At 36.1% G+C, this 21506-nt stretch overlaps 1 long non-coding RNA gene across 6 annotated transcripts in view; it reads left to right on the plus strand.

Annotated features, from left to right (window-relative positions):
• The first annotated feature begins 1840 nt into the window (after positions 1 to 1840).
• The window catches only part of LOC124401817, a 30094-nt gene continuing 10428 nt past the window's right edge, over positions 1841 to 21506 (plus strand). Inside the window, exons 1-5 of one of the 6 annotated variants that reach the window (XR_006928620.1) lie at positions 1841 to 3212; positions 4206 to 4270; positions 8713 to 8763; positions 18261 to 18363; positions 18833 to 20536. This is a non-coding gene — a long non-coding RNA (uncharacterized LOC124401817). The remainder of the gene's footprint in view (positions 3213 to 4205; positions 4271 to 8712; positions 8764 to 18260; positions 18364 to 18832; positions 20537 to 21506) is intronic. The other 5 variants (XR_006928617.1, XR_006928618.1, XR_006928616.1 and 2 more) reach the window with 5 other exon arrangements.

Below are 21506 nucleotides of genomic sequence, written 5' to 3' on the forward strand. Positions count from 1 at the left end.
CACAGCCAAGGCTTTGCTGCTCCCAACCCTCCAGTGCTTTCACTCTGTAGGGGTGATAAGTGGATAAAGTTCTGGTATTAAAGTTGAAATTCAACATATTTCTATCTTCCACCTTCACTGCTGACCAGTGCCTTTTTCCAGTCAGGTGGAAATATAAGTTGTTTGCAGCATGTCTTTGACTTTTCTTTTGTTGTGGTCTGTTGAGGCTGTGCCATTGGGGCTGCTTATTATGCGAGCAATGTTGTGTCTGAATCTGTAATTAGTTAAAGACAAAAGACAGCCTCTGAGTGCTGCAGACGAGGCCGCTTGACACTAGAACCCTTCCCAAGACAGGTTCTTGTCGATGAGTTTGATTGGCACATGTCAAAAAAATGGGTGCAATATGTCAGTGAGATGTTAGAGGTACCGTGGCATAAAATATTTCACTAATATAATTATTTTATTTAATTATAAAGAAAAATGTGTGCAATTTCGGTATGATTTGTAAATATACTATGATGAATATGTTCACTTTACTGTTTACATTTTCCACAATTTTTATTTATTTATATTTGTCATACTGAAACTATGGTATACTTTCAGGCAAAATGTGTAATCAGTTATGAACTTGATAACCCTTCTCCTGTAATCCTTTATTTTGTAAAGCACACACATAAACCTATATATAAATCCCAACACCTACAGAGAGAAAGAGAGCGAGAGAGAGAATCTGATTCATATGTTCTTATTGCTTTTGTCTATATGATACACATGCATGTTGAACATACAGTATATACACATAACGCTTAAGATATCACCTGACAAGGATTGATATCAAAGAATATATTTATTGAAAGGGTTTTTATTAATTAGATAAATGTCAAATTTTTGCTGTGTTTATCAGTGTCTTTATCCAAAGCCTGGGTTTAGAAAATAACATGAAATTGAGCATATAATAGGATTGGTTTAATTTCTAAGCTAATAATACAACTATCCAAAATAAAATAAAAAACTAATGAACCTATATTTAAAAAAAAAACAAGAAAAAAATGGAGAATATTAAACTAATATTTATTTTATATAAAATTTGATTCTTTATTAATTCAAACAAATATTGTAAATAATGACAAGCTATTATTGCTAGTGCTGTTACAAGATTTGTCCAAAAATAATAATTTCTATATTTTCTTATTGATATTGTTCTGCGTCAGATATCAGCACACTATTTTATCATGATTAAATCAAGAATCAGTTTCACTCATATAATCCAATAAGCCAATTTGAGCTAATCACTTGTTGCAGGAATAGATTCAGGGAAGGGAAAGTGTACAGAACCTTTACTTGTAGCTGGGATGGTGGTGATGTCTTGTGTTCCTTTTATAGGAATATTTCACCTGGAAACGAGAATAGGGTGTACTCGCTAAAAAAAATTAAAAAATAAAAGATTATTTCAAGTACATGATTAGACCATTTCAATGCTTAAAGGTCCATTTTGATCTTTCTAGTTAAAAAATAGATAAAGGTACAAAAGTGCACTTGGTGACTGATTTAATTCATTAATTTGTAAGAAGCTATGCAAATATTATTTCATAACTTTCAGAGAGAAATCCGATAAAAGCCTACCTGAGGCTAATAACTTTTGATGAGGTATATTTTATATATTTTATAAAGCAATCTTACGTGAGTCTTGCATCCAACAAAAACCTTAATATTATATTTACTGAATACATGTTAAACGTCAATATTTCGTTTAAGATATACAGAAGCCCGTATTACAAACTTTTTTTTCAACACATTAATAGCAGTGCTGTTTTGGCAGTAAATAAAATCCCTGAGGTGACACTTCTAGATGCAGAGAGGGGATGAAGAAGCGCTCTTCTGCCAAACCACCTATGGAGCTGTACATTCATTTAGATGACACACTTAATTGGTGTTATGAGAGGGCAAAATTTCACTCAGCCGACATTAAACCACGTCCTCGCCAGGTCTGGTGTCTTCTGCATTTATTATTCTTTTTGTAGCGTTTTTTGCGGCTTTTTGGTGAGTCACAATTTTGAGCTGGAGCTTATTTCTCTAAGGAGGCAGTCATGTGTTAAGCTGCAGTAAAGCTGCAACTTGTTTGGGGCGTAGCAAAAAAAAAAAAGGAGCCTGTTTCCCCCTTTCCATTCACTCCTGGATTCCTTTGTATATTAGATCTTTAAAAACAAGTAATACAGGAACAATTTTATATCATTCTCTCAGTTTGGGTTTTTAGCAACCAGGGTTAATTTTTCTTCTTCTGCCAATCAGGATATAACCGAGACACCGAGAGTGAAACTTTCTGACACTCCGTTTAGCACAAACTTCCTGGAATAGCTCATTTTGAAAGTCAGCCTTTTTCATTATGAGGGGGGAATTTGGGTGTCTTTAATGTTTTGGTTGAAACCTCTTGTATTTTTCTCTCTACGTTTCTCTCGCTCTTTTTTTTTCTTTTTCCAGAGGGATATCAAATGGCGACGAACTCTCTTACACGTCCCCGTCCGCCGCCTTTCACGTGTTGTCGGTGCGAGGCGGTGACACGGGCCGACTGAAAGAGACTCGCGGTGGGCGAGCACCATTCCGCTTTACCGAGGCTGCACTGCAGCGCCGAGTGTGTGTGTGTGTGTGTGTGTGTGTGTAACACCGGACATGCGGCGTTTTTTTTCGGGAAATAGCTTGTCTATATGCAGGGCTCTTGTGTAACGGCTTGGGCTGTGAATCCCACTTCACCTCAGTTGAACTTGGCCGATCGAGTTCACCAGCGACATGAACGCTGTCAGGCCGGTGTGGCGGGTTCCGCGAGGAGCAGAAGAAGAAGAAAAGAAAGCGCTACCGTTAATACACCAGACTCAGAAAAATCTCTCGACCTATTTCGTAGACGCTTATTTATTTATTTAGTGGTTTATTTAATTATTTATCTCCACCCTCCCTTTTCGCTTCTAACGCCGAGGGGACGAGGCAGGTCGCTGATGCTTTTTTGTGTTGTTTTGTTGTTGTTGTTTTCTACGCTCGCGCTCGTCTCGCCGTCGTTGCCGAGGAGCTCGCGCGCAACAAAAGTAACCGGGACGACGGGAATTCGCCATGGAGAAAGAATGACAGCTCTCCACCGCCGGGAGACCGCGAGCTCGGCCGTCTTTCCTCTTTTCCTTCGTCTCCTCTTCGCACTTGAACTTGTGCTTGAACTCCAAGAAACGGCCCCGTCGAAGCCTAAATGTGTAAGTTTCTTTCTTGTTTGTAATTTTTCTATTAAATAATAACAACTCATACATAGGCAGAGACCGAGAGGGCGAGTCATACGTGCAACTTCGTGATGTTTCTTTTATACATTTATATTTTATTTCGAGTAGACTATCCGATTAAAGCAACCGGTCAGGCCCAGAAGGGTGCACAGAGGACTGCAGCTAAACTTCAAGTATGCCATAAAGTCTAATCATGAGGCCTATCTGATTATATTAAATCCATGTATGCAAACCTTAACGATTTATATGACCAAAACCCACAAGACTGGCATGTGTGTATATGCATTAAGCACAAGGTCATATTCTCGTGGCCTGGTTTTGTGTTTAGTCATAATGACTCATAGCTTGGTTTCCTTGTATTAATCAAACTCTACTAAAGAGGTTAAAGGGCATATATCTGCTAAACCAAATGATAATTAAATCTGGAATGCATCAATCGTGCAAATGATTAATGCATTTATAAGTTCTAAAGGAGCCTTTCATTATAAAGCTATTTTATGTGAGACATTCAATAGTCTAGGCTACAAGCTGGCACAATATTTTATTACTACCCCAACAAGCCTGTGTATTTATTTGTACTAAGACTACATCCATGGTGGCATGGTTGGTGTTTATTTTTTTTTTTTGGTGACTAATTATTACACAGATTTGTGGGAAGAGGGGTTGCTTGGAGAATTATTTTGTTGGTAAGGAAGACTAGCTTACAGATTGTTTTCTAGTAGTCGTTAACTTAAAAAAAAAAAAAAAAAAGTTGCTGTTTAATCCTCAGCAGTCCTTATGGTTTGCCTTCTACTTGCAGAGTAAAATTTGTGGATGATAATTATATTCTGGGAAACAAACTCGCATCATTTCGTTTCAGTAAAGTGGCTGTATTAGGTAAGTTCTCATGTAGTTAGTGAGAACCAACCTTTTTTTAAATCTGTGGTCTGTGTGTGTGTGTGTGTGTGTGTGTGTGTGTGTGTCTGACAGTGGTGCTTAAAATGGCGTAACCTTGTACATGCAGCCTTTTCGATGTTCGACAGCTTCTTGATCAGGTAAGATTTTCCTCATCGTTTCATACATTTAACCCCTTATTTGGAGCATCATTCGTTCATATATTGTGTAGATCATGAATAATTTGTGAGAATCGGCATTATCATAATCACTTTTCAGTGAAAATGTTTGTAGGGTGCATTTGGCATACAGAGATACATACCTGGTTTAGGAATTTATTAGGGTATTTGTTCTTTCCTATTATAAAGGTCATAATCGTATTTCATTAAAGCGTGGCCATTTGTGTTTATTATCAGAAAGAAATATATTTTCCCTTGTGGGTTCCCTTTTGGTAGGTCATGTGTGATGCATAGGGTTGTTGCACACACACACACACACACACACACACACACACACACACACACACACACATTTTTACAAATATACATGCACATATTTATGCACTAAATGATAAATATCATTTTCACGGACATTATTCGGTGTTGCTTACTGACTGTCTGCACTATTTAGAGAATGTTACACATTTACTCAGTTTTTTCTTCTATTGTTCTGGCTCACTGAGTAAGCCAACCTATTCTTTTTACGCTCCTAATGAAAGTCTTAAACTGTATATGAACGATTTTCATCAGAACTATATTGAGCCTCAGTAAAGTGTATTGTGCATTTGAGATTGTCTGACTGCTTTACTGGGTTATTTGGTCATGGGTGAATTGTTGTGGAGTGTTGCCCTAGTGAGGGCCTTGAAGACTAGTCAATATCTGTGTGTGTGTGTGTGTGTGTGTGTGTGTTATGGAACTCTTCAGGCAAATAACATGACAGCAGTAAGAAAGAGGTCTACAAAATGGGTTTACCAGTGTACAAGTTTCAAGTAACCAGGCATCCTACAGTATCTCGATCTCGATTGTTACCTTTATTCATATATTTTTATGGCTTTAGTATTATAGGGTTCTCTCCTTGGGATGAACTGCTTTTTATTTATTAGCTGTCAAGTCGTTTACATTCTAGACAGCAAAAAAAATCATGAATTCTAAATGTGCAGCCAGGCAAGGGCTACATTTTGAAAGGTCTCTCTAATTTTATTCTTATCAAAATCCAGAGATATTTCATAAATGGTTTTCTGAACATCAGCTAATTGCCAACAAAACCATATAATTTCGTTTTGTCTTATATAAGGCTGTTTCTCTTTAAACAAATCTGGAATCTCAATAAATTACTAATAAAGATGATGACTCAGCAGAGAAAGACTTTTTAAAGCTACATTTATAAAACAAGATTATAATCATACACAATTTAAAATAATATATATATCGTATTTCCTCAGTGCTGAACTTCAAGCTATTTCATTGGAAATTTAAAAAATGTGGGCATCAACAAAATATTTTACTGTAAAATTCAGTATAAATATGAAAGTATAATAAAATATACAGCGCATGTTTTTTGTACAACATCATACACCTTACAGACTCTAGCTGACCTTTGGTCTGTTACACAAATAATCATTTCGAATATAGCTGACAAACGTTAGTATTTGATTCTTATTTTTTTAATTGAGATTTTTTTTTTCTCAGCCAGCAAATGTAGAACACCAACAGTTAAAAGTCTCTTTGTCCTCATGCTCGCAGTACATAGACCTGGAGTCTGGTCTCTTCTGTCGGAGCGTTAAAAGAACACAAACACCGATTGGCCGCAGCCACTTATCTTGCATGTTTGTCCTAGTTGATGATTGGACAGCAGAAGTTTATTTTTGAGTTCGAAGATGCACTTTTCTTTTTTAAACATAACACCAAGAGCATTGAAAAAAACAGTGGAAAATTGTATCCTTGCTTGATTAAGTCTGTGAGGTTAACTAATATTTGACCAAAACAAAAGACAAAAGAAAACCTTTTAATACTGAGTCATGATTCTTCTACTCATCTGTTATTCGACGTGTAACTATACGCATTCATTGCATAAGCAAGGAGAGTACCTTTCAAAAAGGTGCAAAGAAAATATGCTGTGAATACACAGACATATTACAACCTGAATCGTTCTTGTGCACCATGTGGAGTCTTACCCTGCTGCTCTGAGGTTACTAATGTAATAATCATGCTTTTAACTCTGCGGTTACCAATGTAGTAATAATGCTTTTAATTCTGTGGTTACCAATGTAATAATCATGCTTTTGACTCTCTGGTTTATCACTGAAATACTAGAGGTACATTATATAGGCTTTTCTAATAATTAAATATTAAGCAATATACTTACTACATAAGGGAGGTAATATGGAATGCTACATGGGGAATAGATGTATAAAATTCACAATGGTCCACCAGCAGCCAGTAGTCCTTACTTTTTTTTACTTACGTTGCAGTCAGGCCTACTTCCTATTAATGGATATGGAAATATCTTGCATTTAGAATATAAAAGATGTTACTTTATTTCCTAAATGTAAAGTATAGTTCACATGAAGAAACTGAGGAATTGTTTAAGAGAATACCTTTTTTGTCCATTTAGCTTTCAAGCCAGTGGTTTGTCCACTAAAGTGCAATTTCATCTTGGCAAGATAACATGGTCTCTGACATCTCAGCAATCAGTTTTCACTCACTTTAATGTTGCCAGTCAGTGCTCAGTTCTATTTGCCAAATAATAGCTTTTGGTTGATATCTTTTGTCATTGACAATCTCTTAGAAACATTAAACAAACTAGACTAAAAGCTGCCACAACATTTTATTACAGTTTAAAAAGCTTGCCGTTTTTTATTTACTCTGCTGGGCTTTACTACAGGTTGTTTAGAAGACAACCATACTGATCAAGTTTATTCGTTTTTTAATTATTATTGCTTAGTACATTTGATAAGTTAATATATGCTGGCAGTTCAGAGCTCGGGAACCTGTGTGAGGACTCTGGACAGGTCGATACGCAGTGACCGAGGCCAACAAGCATGCAGTACAGCTGGCTGAATTTGTGCTGTGTGTGCACTGGAAGTGTCTTTCCACGACTAGCTGCTGGAGCTCTGGCTATACCAAACTGTCAATCCCACAGGAATGTCTCCCCAAACTCTCCGCTGTAGCAACAGATGACAGAAAATTGGCGTGTTATTGCTGTGCTCCTTCTCCGTTTTCTTTCTGACCTTCTCTCTATTGCTCCCCTGTTTTTGCTCTTGGTCACACTGCTTCCTGTTCCCTTTAAAACCTTTGCTCACCAAAGAATAGAGGCCAAGTATGTAATGTGTCAACATGACCTGGCCGTAGTGTTGTAATCTGATGATTTCTTTGATGGCTCAAGGCTGGTTCTTACGGTGTTATCAGGAACATGTGGAATAGGGCTGTCTAGGATAATACACCAAATAAAAAAAGCCCTGCAAAACCTAAGGCTGCCTTTTTATAATTTGCTTTGCCCTGGCTAACAATGTCTAAAATCCAGTTGTGGATGAAAATAATACAATGATGACAGCTCACCTGCCACATATGTGCACTCAGGCCCAGTTGTGTGAGTAGTAGTGTGATTCGTGCATGGGGCAATAATAGGCTGAGACTGGCACTAAGGGAATTGCAGAGATATGAGTGTGAACAGGCCTGCGACTGCAGGAGGAATGTGTCTGCATCGAGCTGGACAGCAGCCGTGATCATTACAGAGCATTACAGGGTAAGGAACAGTAAATAAGCCACTCAGATCCAGAGTGTAATGCATATTCCCAGAGTGTGATGCATATGTTCAGAGAAAACAACTCTCTGAACATATGCATCACACTCTGGGAATATGCATTACACTCTGGATCTGGACCCATGAGATGTAAAGGCATTGCATCACATACTATGTTTGGGTGCAGGGAATTTGTGTGTATGTTATGTGTGCATGTGTATATGCATCTGTTAGAGTAAAAGCGAGAGTGAGGTCAAACTTGTTTCTGCGCATGGAGTTCTTAAGTGCTTGACCTAATTTTGCAGGCAGTAAAGAATTCAGCAGTGAAGGCCTTCCTCTGTGAGTGTGAGTTTGCTGCGCTGGGTGTTTCCTCCCAGGGTCTAACAGGAAGCTCATGTTCGAGTTCATCTGAGGACAGGCAGAAGGCTTTTCTTTCCACTGTGGATCTTTTTAAAGGGGGCGGGGGGTGGGGGTGGAGTATGGAGGCTGGGCCTCTTCTCTGAATTGCCTCTCTGCAATCTGGCATGTGTTTTAGCTCCCTATACTGCTTTATTGTCTATTTTGGCTGAACTTGCAGTTTTTTTCACGCTGCCAAGAAAACATCTATTTTTTAGGCTACAGTAAGTAGCCGAAGTCCAGAGTTAAAAGAAAGTTCATGATTCTTGTTAGAAGTCTTTCTCTTTTTAGTTCCATTCTGCATTCCTCATTGCACTGATCCTATTTTTACGACTCGGCGAGATAAACTGAAGAAAATCACTTATCCAATTTCATAATGAATATCAGTGTATTATTTGTGGATTAAATAATTTGGCCTTTTGTCTAAATGATACATAATGTTTCTCTCTCTTTTTGCTGTCTGCAGACTGAGGAACATTTGATAGATGAGGTGCTTACTCATGGCATTATGATACAGGTAAGATCCTGTCAATGGTATAAAAGCAAATAAAAGCAAACTTTATTATGAACAAATATGAGTAGTTTCAGACATTGGCAGTGGAAAGTTATGAAACCTAAAAAAAAAAGGCTTAGACCATGTTTATTATTATAATAGCCAATTTCTTATCCTTTTACATGCACTAGGGATTTATAACCATGCTTATGCTAATGAGTTTATCACACAAAAATATATTTCTATATGCCATTAATTGGCATAATTAAACATTGCAGGCTGTCGTCAGTGCATAATAGATTACTGGTACCTAATTATTTAGATTCACTTTCACAAACATTTTAGAGCTGCCTGCTTTAAATGCCCTTATTCTTTTTACATGCTTTTAAATTATATTATTTTCATTATGTAAAATAAACTTTTTTTTTTTTTATGCAACTAAAACAAATACGTCAAATACGAAACTCTGCAGCCTATAAATAACTTCCTCAAGACACTTCTGTTTTTTGGCAGATGAGATTATTGCTTTATCAGACACAGTTCTGTAATGTGCTTGCAGCTGAACCTAAAATGAATTTTAAACTGGAGCACAGCACTTTTTAATCTACATTTCTCTTGAGTGCAAGAGGGTGGAAAAGGAGGAGGATAAGAATGCCAGACAGGGTAAGAATGCCAGACAGGTGGAGCTTCGTTGTACCCTTCCAGACCTCTCTATTATCTTACCATCTCCTTCACATCTTCCGTACATCTTTCTTCATCTCGTTATATCAGCTTGTATGCTGGAGTTGACTCTCGGGTCCGGTGCCATTTGCAGGTGTCTTCCAGATGTTGTTATACTCCGTGTAATTCCTCTCATGGGGTTCAATTTCATCCTAGGTTAGAGAGACATGGGTAGGAACTCTGATGATGGCAAAACCAGGTATAATGTAAGGAGAAGGGAGTATTTTTTTAACCATAGGGATATATCTAGCACAGTTGGGTCTCTTTTTAACTGAGAGAAAGAGTGAGAGAAAGTTTGTGCCTTCTTCTTCTTCTTCTTCTTCTTCTTCTTCTTCTTCTTATTATTATTATTATTATTATAAATGATAATGCTGAATTAAAAACATGCTGGGGTTTTTATTGGTGTAGAAATTATGGCAAATTTGCATGCTTCAGCGATGTGTGGCAGGGTATTTATTATGAATGAATATTGTAGAAAGTACTTGCTTTGTCCAAGGTCAACATTAGATTTTATTTATTTATTTATTTATAAATCAGTCAGCGGATGGCAATTTTAGGGCTGCAGGTATTGATTATTTTAGTAATCGAGTATTCTACCGATAACTCCATAAATTAGTCGAGTAATAGGATAAGAAGTTATTTTTATTAATTAAAGAGCAACTAAATATATACAAGAGAAAATACGACAGGCATCTTAAATTTATCAAGTAATTTGTTTCCTTTTTAGAAAAATAAAAATTAGCAATTTGTGAAAACTAAACCAATTTAGTGCATTTAATTGCCAAATTATATTCAAATGCAAATATAAATAAATAAATAAAAATATAAAATTCTGTACGGTGTTTTCTTTCTTTTAGTTTGAAATGATCACAAACTTTGGAAAGTTTCTGTTGTGTTCTTTGGCCTGAATCTTCTCCTCGACCCTCACTGTTTTCTCTCCGTTCCTCCATTTTTCATTCTGCAGCGTCTTCTGTGTTACCTGTCCAGGGGTCTTATTTATAAACGTGGCATATGCACAAACTGAGGCTGAAAATGTGCATACGCCACTTTTCATGCAAAGTTTATGATTTATAAAAAAAACTAACTTGACGGGAGTAAGTGCGCACCTGTAAGTAAACTCTGTTCTGCACTGCGTACTCTCAATGTGGGAACATAGACGGCAAAAAGGGAAATTGGTGACACAGATAGCACACAAACCCTTTTTGGGTGAAAAGTGGCTTTCCACGCAAAAGTTGTGTGCGCTATCATTTATAAACGAGACCTCGGAGCAGGTGGTGCATCAGTAATGGTCCGTGTTCAAACACAGTGCTCCATGTAAAGTTAAATGGACTAAACAAAGCTTTTTAGTATTCAAATTACTCAAGTTACTCGAGGAATCATTTCAACACATTTTGTTTTATATTTATATGAAAATATATTTAAAAAAAAGTACCATAGCTAAAATTTTAGACTGAAATGACTTCTGTGGTTTGCTTAACATTAGCTTGTGGCTGATAGCTCATTCTGTTTGAATGACATCATTTGACCCTAATTGGCCTGTGTTAGTCTTCAGGCCATAAGTTGCACTGACCTGATGCATTGACTCAGCTTCCTCTTCACAACACTAGTCAGAGATAATGTGGTTGTTCCTTTTATAATACAAAATGAAATGTCTGTCAAACATGCAGTATCAAGAAAATCACAGTTGCTATAAAAAGCAGATCCCTCCCCCACAGACAGACACACATATACAAACTAAGCAAAATATTGAGATTTTAAACTTAAATCATCTGTTTATACCAAAATGTATTAAAATGCATACTAAATATATATAATTTACACTAAATAGATACAAAATATATAGAAATAATTTATATTATTTGTTAAGATTTATAATCTATTAGGTTTGTTGACTTAAAACAAAATCATATTTTATGTTGTCAGATTAGTACATTTCTAGGTACATCAGATAATCATATGTATTTCAGTAGAATGCACACCAGTTGCATGCCAGGCATACAAGCTAATAAAACTGATTTCATATACAGGGATTTTTATTCTTGATATAAAAAAAAAGTAATTTCAGAAAAACATCCTTTAAAAAAATTATAATAATTCTCTTTGGTAAACATGCAAGAAAGTGCAAAATATCATTGAATAGACCACTAAACGTTTATATGGTCATTGTATTGAATGTACTTCTGTAAGCGGCTTTGATTATGTTTGTGTTTGAGGAAATGCAACAGTTTTTTTTTTATTTATTATAATTCACCAGTGAAAGAAGTTATCATTAGCAGTTTGTCACTCAATGGAGGCTTTTACATCAAGCATAAAGGAAGCACTGGTTCATATAGAGAGTGTTTGTTTGAGGCTTTAGGTATAGGATTAACAGTAATGTGAATGTGCTGCTCTGGGCCTGGCTGTGTGATGGATCAGGCTGTTCCAGACTGGGCCTCCGAGCCTGCAGACTGCCACTGCTCCCTGGGTCGGCCGCTGCCGCATTGTTGGCAGGGGCTCATTTGAATAGCTCTTTAGTAGTTTGTGTGAGCAAGTCAGCGCCATTTGCATTTGTTCCAGTCACAAAGGTTTACAGGTCAATAGAGATGGGCTCGAGAAAGAGTAACGTGCAAAAGGAACCCACTCCTCTTTCTTTTGAGGACTTCGTCTCCCACCTCATGAAAAAAACGCTCCACGTTGGTGCATGTGTGTGAGCATGTGTGAGTGTTTATGTGTGTTTGTGCTGAAACACCTCAGATGTCTAGAGAGTGATTTACTCCCCGTTGGGGATAAGTTGCTGGAAAGGGGCCCCTGGTAACCCCCAACGAATGCTGAGAATAATTTGATTATCACACCTCAGCATGCCTATTAGGGGCTGTTCATGTGTGTGCATGTATGCGTGTTTGTATGTCTGCACTGAGAGAACGTAAAAGCGAGAGGGAGGGAGGGAGAGAAAGGAGTGAGCATACCTGATTAAGTGGACCCTATTCAGAAGTGTTTGTGAGCAGTTTGAATGGCTGCAGTGCTGACACACAGCTTTTCAGACACGCAGACGTAGACACAACCTGAAGATTCAGGTCCCCATAATTAATCCCACTGTGAACAGTGTGTCCCTTTCCCTAGAGCATTCACTCTGTGCCCTCCATATGTCCTTTATCACAGCTTTGCCTCGTTTAACCTTCCCATACTTGCTAGTAATCATTTACCTATAGCAAAGCTGTCTTTAATGATTATTCAACATGCAATTAGATGACCACTGCATTATTATTATTATTATTATTATTATTATTATTATTACTGGTTGTCACATAAGCATATATGCAAATGGAATCACAATTTGTTTATAATTAAACAAATATATTTATTTGATATTAAGAGCAGTTCCCCTTACATGCATGCTATGTAAATCTGTTTGTCTTTACAGGCTGGTGTGGTTTTACATGTGTGTTTGTATGTGATTATCATGGCCACATGAAGGCAGTGTGTGTCCCTGTGTTGCTGCAGTACCCCGTGGCTGTCACTGTCCGGCTCTCATGGCCAGACGTGTGAAACCTAGGACAAAAGGGGGGGCTCCTTTATCTGCATGCATGCTACATAAAGGCTGCTTTTGTTACGGCCTGCATGCTCATGATGATTGGCATCTATAGCACCTCATCATGGACACCCCTCCCCAAGGCTCCCCACAGCATATAGTGTTTTATAGTACAGAGTTTATAAAGTGCCTGGGACAAGAGAACCTGAAGTTCATATTGTACTCATTGTCAAATAATAGGTTCATTTATCTGTAAAAATATTCCGTTTGAAGGACCAGTAGTTGTGGTCTGATAAACATGGTTCACAATATAGTGATTAAGTTATTTAATCTTTAGGTTTTATAATCCAGTTAATATTAAAGTAAAAGAAAAATCCCCTGGAATATATGATACTTTGCCATGGTTTGGGACCATGGTATGCTATTTATTATATACTTTGAATATCAACCATATGAACGATATTAACTTACAATTTCGGGCACTCGAAGCTGAAACAAACAGGTCACACTTATCCAATATTTTCTGCTTCAGTAAATGCACATTAAAGACAGATGCAGGAAACAGATTAGAATTACACTATCCTTACCTCATCCTAATAAAGGTTAGAATTCCCATTGGGGAAGTGCTTCCACAAAGACAATTAAAAAAAAATAATAAAAAAAAGACGACACAAGGATAATGTGTTTGCAATTACAAGTCTCCTCTGCTGACCTATATTGTCCTTTCAAAATGATATTTAATGGGGTTAAAGCCCTTGAGAAAGAATGACAAGTGCAGCATACTTGCGAAAGTGATGTATTCGCATGTCAGATTTACAACTTGCCTAGCGTGCGAAGAGACCAGACATTTGTTAATTGTTCTAGCTTCTGATGTTACGAACGAACCTGAGCATTAAGAGGATTCTGTGGGTGTTCCACTGCCTGATATTTGCATCGAAATGTGGCAGTTATCTGTATGTCTTACAAAGCCTTTGCTGCACTTGTGTCTGTTTTATCTCCTGAACCTGAAAGTTGGTGTATTGAACTTTTCGAAATATCAGATGTGTGAAATTCGCTGGATAGCTGAGCAAGTTTCTGATCCTCCTGTAAATGTGAAAGAGTCTGTTTTCTGCGAGTGGCTCCACAGGGGCAGTTATTTTACCGTGGGTAGTTGGGGATTGGGTGTGGAGGGCTTGACTGGGGCAAATCTCGGACGCTCTGTGCATATTGCTGGATTGTGACGTGGCACATCTGAGGACAAGCTACAAAGGCCCGGAGCCTTTTAAGGGCCAGTTCTGTTACTGTTCTCTCACACACACCTCTCCAGCCCTGGCCTGTATGCACAGAGATGAAAAAGGCTCCGTGCAAAATAGCTGTTGTCGCAAGCAGACCAGGATGGACAGGCATCTTGGCAGAGCAGGTAGATATGAGAATAAACAGTTTTCAACATCAACCTGCTATTAGCAATTGTTAATAATTATTATGCATGTGTTCATAGGGGAATTATGTTTTTGGGTCAATTATATTAGAAAAAAAGCTGCTGATTTGTGTTTAAAATTATTTAGGTTGTTATTTTATTTTAATTTCTCGTTATTTGAAGGGGATTGAAAGATGTTTGTCAGATTAATCTAATAAGAATATAAGAAGAGCATTATGTTACGGTCATACTGTGGTTAAAAGAATTACACATTTCTTGTTAGTTGCTTTAATATGAGCGCATTAATATTTAGTTTAATGTAATATAAAAGTTAGTAAGCTTGTAAGGTTCATAAACAGTTTAATATATAGCAGTGGGTGAAGTTTTATAATATATAAATATTTGCACAACCTTTTTTTTTTAATAATGCTTTGTATATTTGAAGCTTTAGAGGTTAGTTAGCACTTTCTCTCTCAGCATTGTACTTATATGGTTCTTTGAACATTTAATCAGTAATATATAGGCTTTTTTAACCTTTATGAAGGAGATAACGGTGATTTTTGCATCATTTAAGTGACCTTTCCTCTATTTCCTTTGCAACTACTCCTGTGCCAGAGCTTTTGGAAGAGCCAGAGTTAATGACTGTGTGGGATAATGGCCCAGAATCGGCTCTGCTCCTGAAGCATAGTGCGCCACAGAAGGTTCTAGACACTGAGCCGTGCTGCAGTTAGCCACAACGCAAATTAGCTGTCGTTTGCACTTGCTTTCACCATTGGTCCCCATTGTCAACATTTTAAACTAAGGGGTCTTTTTATTTATATATATATATATATATATATATATATATATATATATATATATATATATATATATATATATATATATAATATACACACACATATAAACAAAAGGCAATTGCACATACACATTATTTATATATATATATATATATATATATATATATATATATATATATATATATATAAATAATGTGTATGTGCAATTGCCTTTTGTTTATATTGATATACAGTAACCAACAAAAAAAAAATTTGGTTTATATTTATTGTTTTATTAAATTAATTAACAAGAATTTTAAGTGGGAAGTGTGGTTGGAATTCAAATAATTGTAACTGATTTATCACAGTGTTATTAAAAGCAAATAATTGAGCATTTGCTATATTCAATTTAAATCTTAGATATGTTTAAAAAACATAAATCGAAATTTATTTAATGAATAATGACAAACACACACTAGTAAATGCTGATCCCTGAGAGTAAAAATGGCTAACTTATAAATTTTCAATTTCAGCTTATTTTCAGCGATTGCATTGTTCACATATTTTAATATATATAAAACCTCAAATGCAGGTCAAAACCAATTTAATCAATTTGGAATTGTAGTTATTGTGTAAAAATGTGCACAAAGTGGATTTTCTAAAAGTCTTGTGTTTCATCTGAACTTGTTTTAAAGCATATGCATACAGTGATTGGATGGATAAATGTGAGATTAGCACATAGCATGCATTCATGATTTTTTTTTTTTTTTTTTAATTTGATCTGTTTTGCAAGAAAACTTATTTTGCACAGCATGCTGTCAATATTTCAAGAGAAACTAACACACAATATATCAGAATAAAAGGCATTTATTGAAGAGTAAAACAATTTTCTAAACTGTTGTAGGAAGTAGAAGACAATCGTGAAGCATTTATTTGGATTTAATAAGGAACACATTTTTTCCTTTTAACTCTTTTATTATGAGACTTTATGGCTTTTGAAAGAAATCCTGCAGAGGGGCAATCATCTCTAAAAACATTTCACTTTCTCTATATATGTTAATGTTCTGTACTATATATTTAAATATCTGTATATTTAAATATTTTCAATTCACCCCCTTTTTTTAAGGTAAAATAAGACATTGCCTCAAAATAGAAATACAGCATGTGACAAATTCGAAAGTTCATGAAATTAAACTTGCCCTTTCACTTGCTGTGTTAAGGAGAATAGTTTTATGTCTGATTAAATATACATATTAATGCATTTAGTATTTATTTAATGTGTAATTTTTCTTTTTGGTGATCAAACCTTAAATACGGATTATATTGATGAATAATGAAACAACATAAATCCATGTTTCTACACAAACAAATGTTGTGTGCATGCACAAATTGAGCAAGTTTGTATGTTGTACTGTAGAAATGTAATTGTTAAAGCCCTTAAGTAATTAAAGATCTGTATTTTGAAGAGGGAAAAGATATCCCAGTTCTGAGATTTCATTAGATATTTATGCCAATTTTACAACTTATATTTTTTGATGTTCTTTATCAGCTAATTAAATAAATGTATGAATAAAATGAAAAAAAAAAAAAGAAACAACAGTGCTAAAGATTCTGTAACTATTAGATCTATTAATAGTTAACAGAAAAAAATGTTGTCCCTCTGGAATCACCAAAGTTAGTGCGTGCACACTCCGGCGACAAGTGGTGAAAATCATGTTACTTCATCTTTCACAGGAATTAATTAATTAATTAATGTATTTATTTGTATTTTACCTTTGTAATAGTTTCTTTTTTATTTTGTAATAATGCACAACATTGTTCATAATTTTATATCCTGTCTGCTTAAACGCTAAGAGGCACTTTTATAAAAAAAAAAAAAGAAAAAGGATCCACCATGTTGTCTCACTCTGCTCCATTTTGTTTCAGAGTTTCACTGCAGCCCTGCCCCACCCTCTCAAAACTGTGTGTGAATACCAATTGATCCTTAATATACAAAGTAAAACGAATCTAATTTCCTTATTGAACACTTTTCTATAATAAATAAATTAAACCTCTCTATCAAATATCCCAAAGTTCCATAGTCCATTCATTTTTATTTAAGTTCATTGGACTATTATTATTTTTTACTTAACTCTAGTTTCATTCTGATTTATTTGTGTATGCAATTATTATTATTATTATATTATTATTATTATTATTATTAAAGAGCTAAAGAAAGCTATGTATTTTCTAAGAAGCAAAAAGTGTCCTTTATCCATGCCTGAAAGTGATTATGGGGAAAGTGCTATTTAAATATTGGTTCGATATTTAAGTTCATATAGAAACATATAGAATATAGAAGTTCATATAGAAACATATTGAAGATTTTTAATATAGCAGCTGTTCAACAGTGTGAAGAAACAACTGTTTGTACATTTGAAGTGTGTTTGGTTTTATTTCGTTATTGGAACAGCGAAATTAAGTATATAAAACATTTTTTTTTGTTTTGTGTGGAATGTAAATTATGTATTTTCAAATATAATTGCAGATATTAAATGTGTGTGTATTATTTAGCAGGGTTTTTTGCAAAGTTACAGCTATATCTTATAATATACAATATTAACCTTTCTTTTTATGTGCTAATAAAGCATGGTAATGTCATTTTCCTCTGTTTAATTATTAATTATTTATTTATTGTAGTATATATTTTTTCCATGATAGTTTTTGTAACAAAAACAGATTTTTTAAATAATATACAATTTAAATTATATTACTATTTATTATTATTATTATTATTATTATTATTATTATTATTGATATAATAAATATTATTCTGTTAGGGTTGTATGTTAATTAATTACTTGTGTGATCTGTAAAATGCATAGACTACTCTCGTCCATTGCATTTTTGTGAGACAAGTGATAGAGCACTTGGCTTTTTGGCTCCTAATGGAAGCTGTCGGGTCATGCGTAGGCTCTGAGTGACAGCCCTAAGGGGATCACTTCCTAATCCCTATTACTCAGTGTTTTAGTGGTCCTTACCTACACAAAGCAAACAGTATGCTTGTTTGAATGGGGGCCGACCTGCTCCTAGTGTAACACTTCTGACCCTAAGGTCATGCCCTTTGTTTCTCTCTCTACAGAGGCTGACCCTAGAGTTCACAGTCGTAATTGAGAAGTCTTGTAGACACGTGCGCATGGGGCCCCAGGAGAGACCACCACCGCAGCGGAGCTGGGGAGAGTAAGGTGAGTGAAAAAGGTGTATTTTTTCAAATGTTTTTATTTTGCTCTATTTTTACAAAATATTTTATAGCACAAAGAATTGCTCAAACTTCCACTTTAATGCTGAATATAGAGTGTTAAATAAACTGTGAGCTCAAGATTTATGGATGCCATTTAAAACATTTTATTACCCTTAATGGTCCTTGGTAAATGTATGAATCCATTTTTATTTCTATCTATATTTATTTATGCACTTTTTTAATCACAGAATTTGAACACAGCAGAGCAGGCACTGTTAAGCGCTTATTAATGCCATGCTTGAACTTTTCAGTGATTGTAGGTCCATGATTTGCTCTCTCTCCTCTTTTATATCAGACCTCTGCTCTAATTCTAGAAACCTAGATTTTAAGATCACTTTGAGCCAACAATGAAGGTTCAAGTTGTTTAATCTGTGTGCCAGATTTGTTGTATCTTGTGTTTATTTGTCTGGCAGATCTGGAAGTAAAGTTGCCTGGTACTTAATTTACTGGATCTTTGGTTTCTGCTAATCCTCTCAGTTGAAACAGACGATATACTGCACAGCTGGACTGGAACACTTAACAAACTTACTCACTTAGCACTTGGTTGAGGATGAATTTGTTTTTCCAGTAACACAAATGTTCATAGGTTGATCGCCCCCCGAAAACACTGCCTGAAAAATCTTGAGCAAAAAGAAATTCTGAATAAATAGTAATGTGTGCCTTTTCACCAAGAGCACATTATTTTCTAATGTTTATGAACGTATTTATTTTTTTAGTAGACCATTTTGTTCCACATTGTGCACAAATGTATCGAGGTGCAGCAGCCATTTTGTTTTGTGAATGAAAGGACATTTTGCCTGGCTGCAGTGACTGTAGTGGAAAATTATGCCTGTTGCTGATGTACCACTTCGCTTTGATCAATTCTATACGCTTTTGGACTGAATTAATACTAATTAACATTATATACACATATGTAATTGATTGTAATTAGCAGGCATGTAAAGTCACAAGCTTATTATTGTATATTGCTGCATGATAAAAACTTAAAAGAACCGTAAGGCTGTTCTGAAAACAACAACTTAAAAGGCTAGTCATGATCATTAAAGGTTGTGGGGATTAGGTTGAACCTTCAGGGAGAAAAAAAGCTTTTAGATTGCAAGAGCATTTCACAAATGATCTTTGTGGTGGTGCATGAAACAGCCCTGAGGTTGTGCCATGAAAAGTATCATAAAGGGTTTGTTATGATTGGCATTTGATCAGTAGTGCTCCGAGTCCATCGGTCTTATGAACGATAGGCCTTATAGAGCCACATACTGTTTGGGAGTTGGCAGCCAACCCAAAGCCAAAACTGTGTCCTCGAGTGAACTCTGCAGTGTACAACATTACACACATGCCAAGCCTGAGCTCCTTAGACACAGGTTAAATAGTAAACAAGCAGCAGCAGAATAGAAAAGCGTCACACAGAATCACCACTGCTAAAACAAACATTTTGAATGTACCTCCATTTTCATTTTGATTCTGTAGTTTAAAGGAAGTAGTAGCTATTGCACATGTGAAACATGTCTGGTCCTTTTTTTCTCTATTTTGCGATTGGTCAAGAGACGTGGCGCGAGGTGATGTCAGAACATTCTAGTACTTGCCAAAGTAAGTGTGCTATCTGCTTTTGTGGCATGAAAACTAGAAGTGCTACCCGTCACGGTCTCACGTGGTGCCCTGCAGCCCAGATTTGCGATTGGATTGAAGGTGTGGTGTGCGTCTGGCACTGTCTGATTGTGTGTTCGTCTGTCTCGAAAGAGCAGTTAGCACCGGCAGCAGACACGAGAGCAGAACGCTCCAGGAGGTGGCCCAGGGTGAAGCAAGGAGCGAGCAAAGGAGAGCCGAGGTGGACCGCCACTTTCTGTCCCTCCTTCTTGTCGGAGAGTGTGTTTGTTTGAGATTTTGTGTGTGAGGAGGATTGGGAGAGCTCGAGGAGCGGCAGCAGCACCTTTTGTGTATCTTTACTCGTTGCACATATGACAGGCTTTTGTCACCGTGATAACTGAGCCACAACAGCTAATCACGGCGAACTATTAATTGCAGCAGAATCCGAGTGTGTACTGTTACACAGACAGCTCCATCTATCATGTGGCCGCTCTGCACATGTGCACTGCTCTTGTTTCTCCAGGAACATCAGCACAGTAAGGAGTTCTTTATCTTACAACATCGTAACAGGTTATAAAAGTTTAGTGGACTGTATATATATGTGTATTGTGGGTTTTATGCATACATTTTAATCGATTGATAGCAAAATGAGGGTTATTACAACATGGCATTAAGTAAAACCAAAAGAGCTTCAGAGTTTTTTTTTTTTTTTTATTAAAAGAATATAATCATGATCAAAATAAGAACAAAAGGAGCAATGTTACAGTGGTGTGTGTGATTTGGTTAATACTGCAGCCACATAAACCTCTCCTGACTTCTTCTATGAAACACTTTTCAACCTTGTGTATGGAGTCAGGTAGGCTGTGCTCAAGCTATGGTGTGTGTGTGTGTGTGTGTGTGTGTGTGTGTGTGTGTGTGTGTGTGTGTGTGTGGTGTCACTGCATAAGACGTTTTACCCTGCAAATGACAGCAGCTGTTTTACCTCTAGCAAAGCAGCCTTTCTTTTAGCATCCGAATGGTGGGGTGCAGTGTGAGGGGGCTTACAGGTACTACAGTCACACACACTGATAAGTAACTTACCCACAAACTCAAACAGGGGAACCTGCCAGTAGTCATGCTGGATTCACCCCTTATGCTTTGGAATTGGTGCATCCAGCATCTTGATATTTACAGCTTTGCATGGTGAAGTTTCCCCCTTTCGGAATTGCAATGGACTCTACCATCCCTTGACAAATAAAAACCATTCAATATCTCTTTTATATATTTAACCAATCCCATTCAAACATATGTGTATGCCTGCATGTAGCTTATAATATATATATATATATATATATATATATATATATATATATATATATATATATATATATATATATATATATATATATTTAATTTCACATGTAGAAGAAATGCAAAGTTAAAGCTGCATTTGAATACTCAACTTTACGTGGGAGTGTATGACGAGTACATGCGTAAACTACAGGCTGTGTCAACCTTTTCTCAACT

The sequence above is a fragment of the Silurus meridionalis genome, chromosome 18 (assembly GCF_014805685.1).
Source record: "Silurus meridionalis isolate SWU-2019-XX chromosome 18, ASM1480568v1, whole genome shotgun sequence".
Taxonomy (NCBI): Eukaryota; Metazoa; Chordata; class Actinopteri; order Siluriformes; family Siluridae; genus Silurus; species Silurus meridionalis.